This window comes from Pocillopora damicornis, chromosome 7, assembly GCF_964200805.1.
Source record: "Pocillopora damicornis chromosome 7, jaPocDami1.2, whole genome shotgun sequence".
Taxonomy (NCBI): domain Eukaryota; kingdom Metazoa; phylum Cnidaria; class Anthozoa; order Scleractinia; family Pocilloporidae; genus Pocillopora; species Pocillopora damicornis.
In genome coordinates, this window is record NC_142676.1 from 25,565,051 (window position 1) to 25,581,201 (window position 16,151).

Genomic DNA, 16,151 nt, shown 5'->3' on the forward strand with positions numbered 1-16,151 from the left:
GCGCTATTGAATAGCAAAAGAAATAGCGCTATATAAATACTGTATTAGTATTAGTAACAAGCTGAACTACAACAGCGAGGAGAATCCGAGGCTAGGACATAACCACAGGTATGTTAAAAGTCTCAGGAAAGGAAGTACGGTATGGTATAGTCTAGTCAGGTGTAGGAGTTAAGGTTGTCTCGAGCTTGCCAGAATTTATATAAAAGAAGAGCGAGCCTTTTTTTCGATTTAAGACCTTGAAACATTTCAGCTTTCTCCAGCTCAAGGGTAGCTCATTTTTAGCGGCTTTCTATTACTGAGAAGGTAGGGAAAGAGTTATAATACTGTGATACTAACCTGTGTAACATGGGTTCGTTGGCTGATAGAAAAAACCCTGATGCGTTGCAGAGAGAAGTTGGAGGAAAAAGTTATGGTCCATCAGCACTACAGGTCATCTGAAAGAAAAAAAGGCCGGCATATTTCCATTGCAACAAGTTTTGTAAGATTTTTCTTTTCAGCATGACCTTGTGGCTCAGTTCGGATCAGAGCAGAACTGGAGTGCTTCATAAAAAGAGAGCCATAACAACAAGCTGGGCTACAACGGCGAGGAGAATCCAAAGCTAGGAAAAAATCTTCAGGTATGGTAGATGTTAGTTTAGTCTAGTAGAGGAGGTAACGTCGGTGGGTTTGTTGGCTTATAAGAAAACCCTAATGCGTTGCAGAGAGGAGTTGGAAGAAAAAGTTATGGTCGATCAGCACTACAGGTCATCTGAAAGAGGTAAGGCCGGCATGTTTTGGTTGCAACAAGTTTTTTTTTTCAGCATGACCTCGTGGCTCCCTTTGGATCACATCATAAACAAGTAGGACATCGAGCGCTTCATAGGTAATATGTAATCATTTGTAAGAATTATTCTTTCTTTTATACTATCTGAAATTTTCTGTTTACAGAACTTTTTAGGTAGTTTCCTGATTAATTAGTTTAATGACAACGTTTCACAATGTGACGTGTTTAACTTGCTTCCAGCGCTGTACAAAGCTATCATGTGTGGTCTTGTCCAATGCAGTGCAGTACAGTCTTTATCAGTTTCATTTGGAAACGTGGAATGCAGTTCGGTGCAGATCAGTCTAGCGAGGTGCAGTGAACTGACTGTCTTGTATGGTACTTTCCAGTTCAATCCAGGGTAGTGCAGTGAATGTAGTGCAGTCTGGTGAAGTCAAGCTCAGGCAAAGACAGTCTAGTCCAGTTAGGTGCAGTGCCGTCCAATTCAGTCTTCTGAAATGATGTCCGGCTCAGTCCACCCCAGTCCACTCCGCTGATGTGTACTCCAGTCCAGTTTAATCCGGTCCAGTCCATTAAGTGGAGTCTGTTCCCGTTCCGTCCCGCCCAGTCCAGTCCCGTCCCGTTCAAATCTATTCGTTACCGTTCAATTCCATTCATTCCCTTCCACCTCAGTACATTTCAATCTAGGATAGCCCAGGTCCATACAAGTCAACAGCAGTCGAGTCTAGTACAGTGAAGTGCATTTCAGAGCAGTGCAATTCGTAACACCTCGGCTCATTTCTGTCTCATCCAGTCGAGAACAACTAACTGCCGTTGAGTCTAGCACAACGCAGTCCTACTCAGTCAAGTTAGGAACAACCAAGTGCATTGCAGCCCGTCCAGTCAAGTGAAGTGCTATTCGGAAAAGCCCACATTTAAGCCCATACAAGTGTATTTCAGTCCATTATTGTCTTCAGTTGTCACACCAACACAATTAAGAGCGTCTACTTACGACATCGTGGTAAACAGGTCTTTCTGATGATACCTTAATAAAAGTATACCAGATAACTTAAAAATAAACAAGAATAACTGACAGTCAATAAAAGATAAAATAAAGAAATAAAATATATATCTCAATAACTCATAACATTGATGAATTCTTGAAGAACTAAAGAAATGATGAATTAATAGGGAGATAAATAAATATGTAAATAAATTGATATATAAATAAGTTAAGAAATACTTATATTATTAACTGAATACAATTTTATCGTATGGTCAATGTATTAAAAATGTTTTTGCAGAACATTAAAATAAAGCACCACGTTGTCTTAACGGTTTGCAAGTATTTTTTCTTACAAGACTTAGTTTTACCTAGACACCAGCTGACCTTTGGAAAGACACAAGCACTCGCAAGGTCGCTAGTGATTTATGGCTGAGTTTGAAACACTGAGATATCAGTAGAGCAGGACTGGAATGAATAATCATAACAACAAGCTAAGCAACAGCTGCAAGAAGAATCCAAGGCAAGGACATAAGCACGGGTACATTACATTTCTTAGTAAAGGATTAAAGGCTAGTCGAAGCGGATTGTCTTCCTCTTAGAAAAGTACTACATAGTATACTATAGTAAGGTATTGAATGTAACGCTGGGAGATTAGTAAAACAGGACTAAGGTGCTTCGTGAAAAGATAAACATAACAACAAGCTGAGCTATAGCAGCGAGGAGAATCAAAGGCTAGGAAATAACCACAGGTATGTTAAATGTCTCAATAAAGGAAGTATGGTATAGTCTAGTGTAGGAGTCAAGGTTGTCTCGAGTTTGCCTGAATTAATATAAAAGAAGAGCGGGCCTTTTTTTTCGATTTAAAGGCTTGAGACATTCTAACTTTCTGCAGCTCAAGATAAGCTTGTTTTCAGCGGCTTTCCATCACTAAGAAGGCAAGTAAAGAACTAAAGCAATGTGATACTAACTTGTGTAAGATGAGTGTGTTGGCTGATAGGAAAACCCTGAGGCGTTGCATAGAGCAGTTGGTAAAACAGTTATGGTTGATCAGCACTACAGGTCATCTGAAAGAGGTAAGACTGGCAGGTTTTGATTACAACAAGTTTTGTTAGATTTTTTTTTTTATTAGGACCTCGTGGCTCAGTTCGGATCAGAGCAGGACTGGAGTCCTTAAAGAAAATAGCCATGACCACAAACTGAGATACAACAGCGAGGAGAATCCAAACCAAGGACATAACCACAGGTACCTTAAATTTCTGAGTAATGCATTAAAGGCTAGTCGAAGCAGATTGTTTTCCTGTTGGAAAAGTACTACATAATATAGTATAGTAAAGAATTGAACTTAAAGCTGGTATATCAGTAGAACAGGACTGGAGTGTATCAGGAAGAGCTTGCAATAACAACAAGCTGAGCTACAACAGCGAGGACAATCCAAGGCTAGGATATAACCACAGGTACGTTAAATTCTTAAGTAATGGAATAGAGGCCAGTCGAAGCAGATTGTCTTCCTCTTACAAAAGTACTACATAGTTTAATATAGTATTGAATTTCAAGCTGGGGTATCAGTTGAACAGGACTGGAGTGCTTCATGAAAAGATAGCGAGGAGAATCCAAAGCTAGGACATAACCACAGGTACGTTAAATGTCTAGTGATTCACGACCGAAGTATAGTATAGTTTAGTCTAGTGTCTAACCCTAGTTAAGTTAAGGTTGTCTCGAAGAAGAGCGCGCCTTTTTTTCGATTTAAAAGCTTGAGACATTTTAACTTTCTGCAGCTCAAGATGAGCTCATTTTCAGCAGCTTAGCATCACTGAGAAGGTAAGTGAAGAATTATATAACAATGTGATACTAACCGGTGTAAGATGGGATCGTTCACTGATAGGAAAACCCTTATGCGTTGCATAGAGCAGTTAGACGAAAAAGTCGTGGTCGATCAGCACTACAGGTCATCTGAAAGAGGTAAAGCCGACATGTTTTGATTGCAACAAATTTTTTTTAAATCTTTTCTTTTCTTCATGACCTCGTGGCTCAGTTCAGATCAGAGAAGGACTGCATTGCTCCATAAAAAGATAGCCATTACAACATGGTAAGCCAAAACAGCGAAAAGAAACTAAAAGCTAGGACATAATAACAGGTGCATTTAATTTCTGAGTAATAGATCAAAGGCTACTCGAAGCGGACTGTCTTTCTCCCAGAAAAGTAATTCATAGTACAGTATAGTATAGTATTGAATTTAAAGCTGGATTGTCGATAGAACAGGACTGGAGTGCTTCACGAAAAGATTGCCTAAACTGAATTGGTTCAATAACTTCCCAATCTGCCAATAAAAAAAGCCCTGTAATAAAAGTTATATCCAGGTGTTAACTGCATGTTAGCCCATTTTTGGGAGGGTTTGGTCATTGTCTCAAATTTAGCCACAGTCATCCACTTTCAACTGCAAACTATTCACGCGACTTTAAGGTTTGAGATTGTAAAACTTCACTGTGTTCATTTTCGGGGACTGAACGAAAATTTTCACCTTTTTTCTCTTGAACTTCGTATATCTGCGGCTCAACATAAGCCCATTTTCTCACCGAGATGGTAATTAAAGAACTCCAATTTTGGGATACAAATCTGCTTTAAAGATGGGTTTGTTCGCTGATATGAAAACCTTGACTCGTAGAATCGAGCAGTTGGAGGAAAATAAATATGAGGGACCATCTACATACTCTCTAGTAGAGAGCTTTTTCTAAATATAGCTTAATAAAAATATACCTAAAGTATAACTTAAATAATAAAAAATAATTGATCAATAAAAAATAAAATACAAGAAGAAAATAAATCTTAATAACTAATAAAAGTGACTATTTCTTAATTAAACACTTAGGAAGATAAAGAAATGATGAATAGATAGAAAGATGAATAAGTATGCAAATAAATTGATAAGTGAATGAAACAATAAATAAATATAATATTATAGTATGATTTATGTATTTACAATTTTTGCTGAATATTAAAATGAAATGTGACGTTGTCTTAAATGTTTAAGAGATATTTTTTTCTCTAAGACCTAGTTTTCCCAGGACATCAGCTGACTTTTAAAAAGACACCAGCAACCACAGGGTCGCCAGAGATTTGTGGCTGAATTTGTGAAACTATAATGTAAGTAGAGCAGTACTGGAGTGCTTCATGAGAAGATGATCATAACAACAAGCTAAGCCATAGCTGCGAGAAGAATCCAAAGCTCGGACAACCACAGGTACGAAAACTTTTCTGAGTAATGGAAGTAAAAGCTAGTCAAAGCAGATTGTCTTCCTCGGTCAAAAACGTCTATGAATTGGTGATAAAGCATAGCTACTACATCAGTCTTAAATCCGAAGGAGAATATATGTTTTTATCGCTTCCAAACTCGAGAATATGACATCTTGCAATAGTTTTTATTGAAAATAAGTGAAGTTATCACACATGTGCCTAAGTACTATGTACTAGGGATATAGCAAAGTTTAGTATGGCATAGTTTGGTAATGTACATTATTGTATACCATAGTATAGGAGATAATATAGTCTCAATTTTGATAGAAAGAATTTGAAAGGGATTTGGGAAGTTAAAATATTTTTAAATTATTGCGGCTCAAGATAAGTCCATTTTCGGGAGCTGTGCATCACTGAGTAGGTATGTAGAGAAGTATTATGACACTAACCTGAGTAAGATGGGTTCCTTTACTGATAGGAAGACCCTGATGCGTTGAATCGAGACGTCGGAGAAAAACTTACAGTGTGATATCCATAAGCTCTACGGATCAATTTAATAAGAGGTAAGGCCGGCATGTTTTGATTGCAACAAGTTTTGTTAGGTTTTTTTTTTAAGCGTGAACTCGTAACTCATTGCATCATAATGAAGTAGGTAATCAGACACTTCCAAGGTAACAGAAACATTTGTAAGAATTATTCTTGTTAACCTTAGGCAATTACTGGACTATCTGAAATTTTCTGTTTACAGAATTGTGAGATGGCTTCCCGACTCGTTTCTTTGATATCAGTGTTTAACAATTTACAAGGTGACATGTCTACTATTTCAATCCTTTTTTGTATTCTGAAAGATTTTTGTTTTCAGGGGAGAAAAACTATCAATGGGTAGTGATTTTAAACAGCCCCAGTTATCCAATCAGCAGCTCATGGAACTGGTGATGATGTGTAAGTATTAAGTCAGGGGACAATTCAAGGCAACTTACACGATTTCCATTGTTGCATTTCATATCCTGGAAACGCAAATTGTCCTAAATATATGCGACAAGCACTAGCTTCAAAAAGAGCTATGATTTAGTCGGAAGTACAACTAGAGAAATGCAGTGCCGTCCATTAGAGTAAACTGCCTTTCAGAAAAGGCCACATTCAAGTCTAATTTAGTTAAATGCAGTCCAGTCTAGTCCAGTCACATCACCCCAATGAAATATCTACAAATACTGTGGGGAAGAGGTTTTTCTAAATGATAGCTTTATAAAGGTATACCTAATAACTAAAAAATGCACCAAAGAATTGATGAATACAAACACGAAATAAAGAGATGAAATAAATCTTGATAACTAATAACAGTGATCATTTCTCAACTAAATTACTAAGAAGATTGAGAAATGATAAATAAGAAGGAAGATGAATAAATATGTAAATAAATTGATAGATAAGTAAAAAATTATTAACTATGATATTATTGTATTATTTACTTATTTATGGTTTTTAGTGCAGAGTATTAAAAGCAATCGCAACGTTTAAAAAGTTTTCCAGGTATTTTTTTTTCTCCTAAGACCCAGTTTTATCGAGCCATCAGCTGATCTTTGGAAGGGCACAAGCAACCACAGGGTCGCCAGTGATTCGTGGCTGAATTTTTAACACTGGGATATCAGTAGAGTAGTATTGGAGTGCTTGACGAGAAGATGATCATTACAACAAGCTAAGCTACAGCTGCGAGAAAAAGCCAAAGGTAGGACATAACCACAAGTACAATAAAATTTCTGAGTAATGGAGGTAAAAGCTAATCAAAGCAGATTTTCTTCCTCTTAAAAAAAAGCACTCCAGAAGGGGTGATTGAGCATAGCCCTTACATTAGTCTTAAATTGAAAACATTTTAAAATTAGTGCAGCTCAAGATAAGTCCATTTTCAGGATCAGTGCATCACTGAGTATGTATGCAAAGAAATATTATAATGTTATGATTCTAACCTGAGTTAAATGGGTTGGTTCGCTGATAGGAAAACCCTCGTGCATTGCACCGAGCAGTTGGAGAAAGACTGAATATCCATTAGCTCTACAGATCATCTAAAAAGAGGTAAGGCCGGTATGTTTTGATTGCGATAAGTTTTGTCAGATTTCTTTCTTTCTTTTTTTTTAGCAGAATCTCGTAACCCATTCCAGATCTCAACATAACGAAGTAGGGCATCAGACACCTCAAAGGTAACATAGAAACATTCGTAAGAATTGTTCTTGGTTCTGGACTATCGAAAAATTTCTGTTTACAGAATTTGTGAGGCGGCGTCGTGACTTATTATTTTGATGTCAATGTCTAACAATTTACAAGGTAACATGTTTAATATTTCAATCCTTTTTTTAATTTTAAAAGTATTTTTGTTTTCAGAGGAGGAAAACTATCAATGGGTGGTGCTTTTAATCAAGGCCCAGTTATCCGATCAGCAGCATAGGGGACTAGTCACATGACGAATAAGTGTAATTATTAAGTCAGGTGACAATTCAAGGACAACTCACATTATTACTATCATTGCATTTCATATACCGAAAACACAAATTGTCTTAAGTATGTGTGATTAGCATTAGCTTACAGAAATATGATTTAGTTGATCTTTTCTTAGCCCTTAGTATATTGTCAGTCTTTATTAGCAGTCTTTTGCGTTCAAATCAAATGTAGTACCATTAACTGCATTGCAATCTAGGCAATCCAGAATAGTCTTACCAAGTTAAGTCCAATGCAATGCAAACTATCCTGTATGGTGATTTCCAGTTCAATCCAAGACAGTGCGGTGTGATGCAGTTTGGTGAAGTCAAGCAGTCTATAGCAATCCGGTGCAGTGCTGTCTGGTCCAGTCCAGTCTAGTCTCGTTTACCGAGACACCAGCTGATCTTTCAAAGGAGACAACCAACCAAAGGGTACCCAGGGATTCGTGGCTGAATTTCTAACACTGGGATATCAGTAGAGCAGTATTGGAGTGATTCATGAGAAGATTATCACAACTACAAGCTATGCTACAGCTACAAGAAGAATCTAAAGTTCGGATACAAGCACAGGTACAATGAAATTTCTGAGTGATGAAAGCAAAAGCTAGTCAAAGCAGATCGTCGTCCTCTAAAAAAAAGCACCCCTGAAGGGGTGATAGAGTATAGCCCTTACATTAGTCTTAAGTTGAAAAGAGTACAAGTTTTCTTATTGCTTCCAAACTCGGGAATGTCATCGTATAACAGTTTTTATGGCAAAAAAGTGAAATTATTACACGTGACTCTAAGTACTATAAAGTAGGGTATAGTACAGTATAATGTAGTATAGCATAGTTTGGTACTGTGCACTATTGTATAGTATAGAATAGGAGTCAATACTCTCTCAACTCTAATAGAAAGAATAGAAAACGGATTTGGGAGGTTTAAACATTTTAAAATTAGTGCAGCTCAAGATAAGCCCATTTTTGGGAACTGTGCATCACTGAGTTGGTATGTAAAGAAATGTTATAATGTTATGATACTAACCCAAGTAAGATGGTTTGGTTCGCTGATAGGAAAACCCTGATGCGTTGAACCGAGCAGTTAGAGAAAAACTTGATATCTATAAGGTCTACAGATTATGTAAATAGGGGTAAGGCTGTTATGTTTTCATTGAAACAAGTTTTGTCAGATTTCTATATTTTTTTTCCAGGAAGACCTCGTAACTCACCCCAGATCATGTTGTAACGGAGAAGGGCATCAGACACCTCAAAGGTAACATAGAAACATTTGTGAGAATTATTCTTGGTTCTGGACTACCTTAAATTTTCTGTTTATAGAATTTGTGAGGCGGCTTCTCGACTCATTGCTATGATGCCAATGTTTAATAATTTAGAAGGTGACATGTTTAATATTTAACCCCTTTTGTATTCTGAAACTTTTCTCTCTCCAGAGGAGAAAGATAATCAATGGATAGTACTTTTAAACATGGCCTAGTTACCCAATCAACAGCCCATGGGACTGGTCACAGATAACGATTAAGTGTAAGTATTAAGTCAAGGGACAATTCAAGAACAACTTGATCGATTTTCATTGTTACATTTCATATGCTCGAAACACAAATTGTCTTAAATATCTGCGACTAGCATTACCTTCAAAAGAAAACGTTTAAGAAGATTTTCTCTAAATCCTTAGAATATTATCAGTCTGTATTAGCAGTCTTTTGCATTCAAGTCAAGTGTAGTACCATTGACTCAATTGCAATCTAAGCAATCCAGAAAAGTCTTTCCAAGTCCAGTCCAGTGCTGTGCAAACTATGCTGTAAGTACATTTCCAGTTCATCCGAGACAGTGCAGTGTAATGCAATCTGGTGAAGTCAAGCACAGTCTACAGCAATCCAGTGCAGTGAAGTGTATCGCTGTCTGGTCCAGTGCAGTCCTGTCCCGCTCACTCCAGTCCAGTCCCAGCTACTCAAGTCAAGTCTCATCCATGCAAGTAAATTGCAGTGTATCTCCATCCGGAACTACCCAAGTCAATATAAGCCAACTGCAACAATGCAGGGTAGTGCTATCTAGTCCAGTCCAGCCCCGCTAACTGAGGTACATTGCAGTGTATTTCAATCTGGTGCACAATGTCGACCGCAAAACATTCCAGCTGAGACTAGAGAACTACAACCAAGGGCAGTGCGGTGCCATCCATTAGAGTAAAGCTCTATTTAGAAAAAGGCCCCAGTCAAGTCAGATTCAGTGAAGTTCAGTGCAGTCCAGTCCAGTCACATCGGCCCAACGAAGTGTCTACGAATACTGTCGTTGAGAGCCTTTTCTAAATGATCTAACACTGATCTAATAACTTAAAATACACCAAAATTTTGATAAATAAAAAGTTGAAATAAAGTAATAAAATAAATCTTAATAACTAATGACAGTTATCATTTCTCAACTAAATCTCTAAGAGGATAAAGAAATGATGAATAAGTAGGAAGATGAATAAATATGTAAATAAATTGATAAATAAATAAAAGTTTAATAAATGTAATATTGTTGTATGATTTATGTATTTATGATTTTTGATGCATATTATTAAAAGATGCAATGTTTTGAAAGTTTTCCAGGGATTTTTTTTCTCCCAAGACCTAGTTTTACTTCGACCTCAGCTGATCTTTGGAAGGACACAAGCAACCACAGGGTCGCCAGTGATTCGTGACTGAATTTCAAACACTGGGATATCAGTAGAGCAGTACTAGAGTGCTTCATGAGAAGATGATCACAACAAGCTAAGCTACAGCTGCAAGAAGAATCCAAAGCAAGGACATAACCACAGGTACGATAAAATTTCTGAGTAATGGAAGTAGAAGCTAGTCAAGGCAGATTGTCTTCCTATTAAAAAAGACAGTCATGAACGGGTGACAGAGCATAGCCCTTGCATTAATCTTAAACTGAAAAAAACATAAGCAAAAGATAGAAAAAAAATAACCATATTAAAAAAAAACATTAATGCTTTTGATTGGATTTCAAAATAATATCTGGTATTTTATAGGTTCGCTATGAAGCATAGATGCATCTGCTTCTAAGCAACTAAAAATTCACCAAGCATTTTAATGTCTATTATTATCACTTGATTACTTAGAAAAATAAATTCCTAATATGTTGTTAACCAACATATTATATATGCTATCAGTGAGCTTCCTAGGTAACTTATACATTCACTGGGAGAGTACCTTCGAGATAGAAGATGGGGAAAAAGAAAGAGGTGTCTGTTGTGCGAACTGAATTCAAGCTAACTGATGAGGCTATTGAGGAATTTAAAGCAATCCATAATGAATGGGAGTTCGAAGAGTGTGAGAAAAATCCCCACGATGTACTGCTTAGAAATAACTTCAGAGGAAGTCATTTTAGTGAGTATTCCTTGAACGCATTATTTAGTTTTTGGTTCAAATTAATGTTGCACCTCACAGGGAGTTGCAAAATACAACGTGTGAATAATGGCAACATTTCAAATTAATTTTCCATGCAGCTTATTACAACCGAACATTTATTTTTGTATTCAATACAGTCGCTCCACTCTGTAGAAAATATGAAGCGAAGAGCCTACTCATGATCTAAATGAACATTTATCTACCAAACAAGTATATTTTAAAATTACACTTTTCTGAAAAACATTAAGTCAGAAGATGCACACTCGCAGCAAATTCCCAGCAGAGCTACTATGTTCTTAAACTTAATATGCCTAAAAATTCTGTATATCATTGAGTTTCAGTTTGTGTTTATTTTGTGAATGTTGTAGGTATTTATTCGAATGGAAAATCCCATGTGCTTCGCTTGGGAGCTCCCATTAAGCCGCTGTTGGATAAAAAAAATCCAACCCTTGGATGACAAGGTAAATTCAACATTTTTTTTCTCAATGTATTTACCCAGTAAAAAATTCAAAACAATTTTTTCTTGAAGAAATGTAGTCATCTCTATTGAGAAGAACATCTTGTCCTAATAACAACCTGAGGTTTGAAACCCGTGAACAGTAATTAGTGGATTCTTAACCAAGATATTCCCTTAGCACCAATAATAAAACAATCTTCCCTCCTGTGTTTACAAAATCGGTGCTATGAGAGACATGCTCAACTCACGGAGATTTTAAAAAATTATGGGAAAGTAAGAGTATTACCATCACATAATTAAAAGCAATGGCAATTATCCTGCAAGTCACTATAAATTTATTTGCTTAGAAACTGTGATGATAATACATATATGAATAAGTTTAAACTGGTTTAAGAAATATACATGAAAGTTTTTATATCATAAATGTCCTTACATTTGTAAGGGTTTCTTTTGGTCTTTTGTATATGACAGAACACCTTGGAAAGCAACCTGGTAACGGTAACCTGTATCAATGATGTAACTGAAAAACAATTATCAAAGAAAGGTTTAACACAGGTATAAGCGAAATTCATCCGAAAATTACATCTAAGTTTGTTTCCAATCATGTTCACAACATTTATTCTTCAGGTTGTATTAATTCTTATAAATTCAAATTAAAGGAGATCCCTGACAATGTCGATGAAGTAAATAGGGAATCAGCATGCACTTTCCAACTAAAAATTTCCTCAAGAGCAATTGGGACAACACATTCGCTTGTAAACACCTTTTTTTTATCGCAATTGTGTAAGTATTACATGTAGAAATAAGCTTTTAAATAACATGCAAACTGCTCAATCAGCAGCTTTGCTTTACTAACATCATTTATCTTAGTAGAGGTTGTTAGCAGACTTCTCAAGAAAAAAGTGCATTACATTCTTCAACAAGTTCAAAGCGTCAATTGTGTAGACTTTGATCGCTAGATTTTGATCCACTTTATTTGTTCCCTTTTTCAAATAGAAAGGGTTTCGCAATAATAGTAATTTTTATAATAATTATTATTACTATTGATAACAGCCAAAATGGCAATCTTAGGTACAGCTTTTGGACCAAAACTTCAGAGTTTGCATGCTATTGAAAGGGGCAGTATACCAAGTATATTAATCCCTTTTCAATTTTCTCCCTCCAACAGGTTCACTCAATGAGAAGACATGTATCATAAATACCGTAAAATGAAAATCTGATGAGCAGTCCATCTATAGTTCCAGAAGGAATGAAAGAAATATTTCATGCCATCCTGTCTTCTCCAGGCCCTGTCCTAAGTTTCTCAAGATAAGTGAAAAAGAGTCTTCAGGTGCCACGGCATTGACAACATGACCAGCGAAGATCTGATGATAACAACAGTTGATAAAATCTCACAGCATCAATTTGATTATGTGTAAACTTTCATACCAACATCAAATAATTCAAAAGCAAAGCAGCAACTTGAAACTTTTACATATTACGTATTTCCAAGCTATTGGCAGTTCGCGTATTCTGATCTAGACAAGTCTGTTATAGATTTAAACATCTTGTGTGTAATCTCTAATTCATGATTCAATCTACCATTGAATGACCAAAACCAAACAAAAATCTGTTAGACAAAATAAAATGTGAAAGTGCATCAAGTAGATATACCTCCTGTGGCAATAGTTTAAATCAAACCATTTTTAGGCCACTGCTTAAACCTGGTGGTGAATAAATTCCTACTCCCTAAATATACTGCCTACCTTAAAAAAAAAATTACCAAAATCTGAAAACCTCAGTTGAGCTGAAAACATCATAGCATGGGACTAAAAGATTTTCCAATTAAAATTTCAGTAACAAATATTTCTAAAGCATTAAATATATAGACTAAAACCATATATATTCAATTCTGCAGTAAATTCTTAGCCAAATTTTCCCAAATACATATATCTAGATTAACTTCTGTAAGGAGGAGCTGCCAGAAGATCGAAATGCCGCCGTGGTGTTTTCATCAAGACTAGAAAAAATTGGCATGTCGCTGCCCAAGTACGTTAGTGCTTATGAGATGGCTGATAGTGAAAGGTAAGTTGATGTGTTTATGACTTTTACAACTAGACAATAGATAGAAACTACAACCTTAAACTAAATAATTAAAAAAAAACAACGAGTTGAAAAAGAGGAGCTTTTCAAACTTGCCCTTTATTAGGCAAACTTCAAATATGCGGTACCATTCTGAATACAAGCTGGCAACCAGATATTTCTTGTTCACTTAATAGATTTGTTTAATTTAAAATTAGTAAAGTAATTCATACCTTTTTTCAATTGCATCAAACATAATCAAAGCCTGTATTAAGCAAACGAAGTTAAGAAACCATTCAAACTACAAGTAGAAATTGACATGCCCTAATATAACCTTACACTCTTATTTAACTACAAATACGTTTAAAGGAGAGCGAAACTAAATAATTATGATAATAAAAACACGCCAGCACCAGTTATTATGAACATAGTTGCTAGTTCAATCTTTAGTGCAATTCGATTCGATATTAGCAATTACAGTTTACTTTTGTATTGAAACCTTGAATGAACCCAACTTAATATCGCTCCCTTTTATCTACATACAGTGTCAAACGTGAAGAGGACTACAAAATCAGGAAAGAGGCAGAAGAATATACATCCTAAGAAGCTGCAACAGCCAGAACAATCTTAAAATTTTCCTTTTCCAAATCGCTATGATAAGCGACGTATTTAAAAATTACTAACGCGTATATCTGAGAGAAAGCCTTTTGAAAAACCCTTTTTTATGAAATAGAAAAACCGTAACAACTTCGAAAAGTTTTCCTGAATTGAATAATTTTAAAGGCAGACCTATACCAGTACCAAATGTAACAATTATCTTAATTAAAAAAACTATCAACCGCCAGCCAACGATAAGCATGTGATTCAATTGTCACAGTTAATAATGGCAAAGTATAAGATTCCTTGCGTATATTTTTGTATGCAAATCTCGTTGTATTCCAATAAAGTTACCGTTATAGTTTATATATAGAATTTGTTATGGTTTATATATAGAATAAGTGAGTGTAAAATAAAAGTGTGAAACATCAAGCAATAAAAGTTTGATTAAATATTTTATATGACAGCAAGAAAGCCGACTACCACCTTGACTTGATTAGGAACCGTAAATAAATTCAAATTCTTTTTCCAATTCTGACTACGAGATCTTTTTAAAAACAATTTTGCCAAACTTCATTCGCCATATTGAAAAGAAAGAAATCCTCATAAAGAAAAGCAGCGCATTATAGTTTAAATAAAAGGTTTTACCCAGACAGACGGTAAAATTTATTATTTCGTAAAACTCATTTCAAATTAATAGTTCCAGTAAAAAAAATCCACCCTAGCCTACAAATTTCCCAATCATACGGTAAGGGTTCTTATTTCAGAAAATCCACCCAATCTTATTTATCTCGAAAAGGAACCGTTGAAGCTCAGATATTTCCCACCGAGGCAGCTAAGGTCATATTTCAGTCGAGTTAATTTCAAATTAATGGTTCTATGAAAAAAAATCAACCCTATCCTAGATATTTCCCGAAAAAAACGGTTAAGGTTATTATTTCGAAAAATTAACCCTAAGCATATTTATCTCCAGAAGGGCAGTTAAAGCTCAAATATTTCCCAGAGAGCAACTAAGATTACATTTTGGTAGAGTTCATTTCAAATTAATGGTTCCAGTCAAAAAAAATAAACCCTATCCTAGATATTTCCCAGATAAACGGTTAGGGTTTTTATTTCGAAACCCTAACACTAAGCAGAGATATCTCCAAAGAAGCAGTTAAAGCTCAGATTTTTCCAAGCAAGGCAAGTAAGGTTAATGTTTAAAAACATTTATAAAAAATTAATATTTCTAGTGAAAAATTCCAGTAAAAAAATCAATATTTATCAAAAAAATCAGAAAGGGTTGCTATTAACAACAATCTACCCTAGCGTAAAAGTTCCAGGAAAGACATTAAAGGTTATTATTTCCAGAAAAAAAACCCTGGTAAAAAAAAAGAAACTAACCCTAACCCCAAGCGCAAAAAACCTCTAAACCCTAAGCAAAACCCTAAACCCTACCCAACCGTTAACGACCCTAAACAACCCTAAGCACAAAACAACTCTAAACACTGAAAAACCTAAGCCTTACACAACCATAACAAACCCTAAGAAATACCATAACCGCAAAAAACCTCTAAACCCTAAAAAACCCTAAACCTTACCCAACCGCAAACAACCCAAGCCAACCGTAAGTGCGAACCCACTCTAAGCCCTAAAAACCCAAACCTACACAACCGTAACTAGCCCTAAGCAATACCTTAACCGCAAAAAACTCTAGACCCTAAAAAACCCTAAAACCTAAGAAACTGTAAAAAACACTAAAAGCCCTAAGTGCAAAACAACCTCAACCCTACAAAATCGTAACTAACCCTAAGATATACCCTAACCGCAAAATATTTCTAACAACTGAAAAACCCTAAACCCTACCCAACCGTAAAAAAACCTAGCCAACCCTAAGCGCGAAACCACTCTAAACCCTAAAAAACCTAAACACTACACAACCGCAAAGAACCGTAACATATACCCTAACCGGAAAACACCTCTAAACACTGAAAAACCATCAACCATAAAAACAAGTAAGAAAACCTAGCCAACCCAAGGCGCAAAACAACTCTAAACTCCAAAAAACCTCAACCCTAAAAAACCGTAACTAACCCTAACATATACCCTAACCGGAAAAAACATCTACAGGCTGAAAAACCCTAAACCCTACCCAACCATAAGAAAACCTAGCCAACCATTGACGCAAAAAAACTCCAAAGTCAAGGAAACCTCAACCC

The 16,151-nt window shown here is 35.8% G+C and overlaps 2 long non-coding RNA genes across 3 annotated transcripts; both read left to right on the forward strand.

Moving 5' to 3' along the window:
• Positions 1–6,969: 6,969 nt before the first annotated feature.
• Positions 6,970–8,017, forward strand: LOC149043306 (uncharacterized). The gene is made up of 3 exons (XR_016188126.1): positions 6,970–7,171; positions 7,353–7,457; positions 7,734–8,017. It is a non-coding gene; the product is annotated as an uncharacterized LOC149043306 (long non-coding RNA).
• An 859-nt stretch (positions 8,018–8,876) lies between these two features.
• On the forward strand, positions 8,877–14,319 carry LOC149043307 (uncharacterized). 2 transcript variants are annotated; one of them, XR_016188127.1, is made up of 5 exons: positions 8,877–10,243; positions 10,601–10,817; positions 11,207–11,299; positions 12,464–13,359; positions 13,902–14,319. It is a non-coding gene; the product is annotated as an uncharacterized LOC149043307 (long non-coding RNA). The 2 variants fall into 2 exon arrangements; XR_016188128.1 differs by lacking the exons at positions 8,877–10,243; positions 10,601–10,817; positions 11,207–11,299 and adding an exon at positions 11,675–11,850.
• Positions 14,320–16,151: the final 1,832 nt, after the last annotated feature.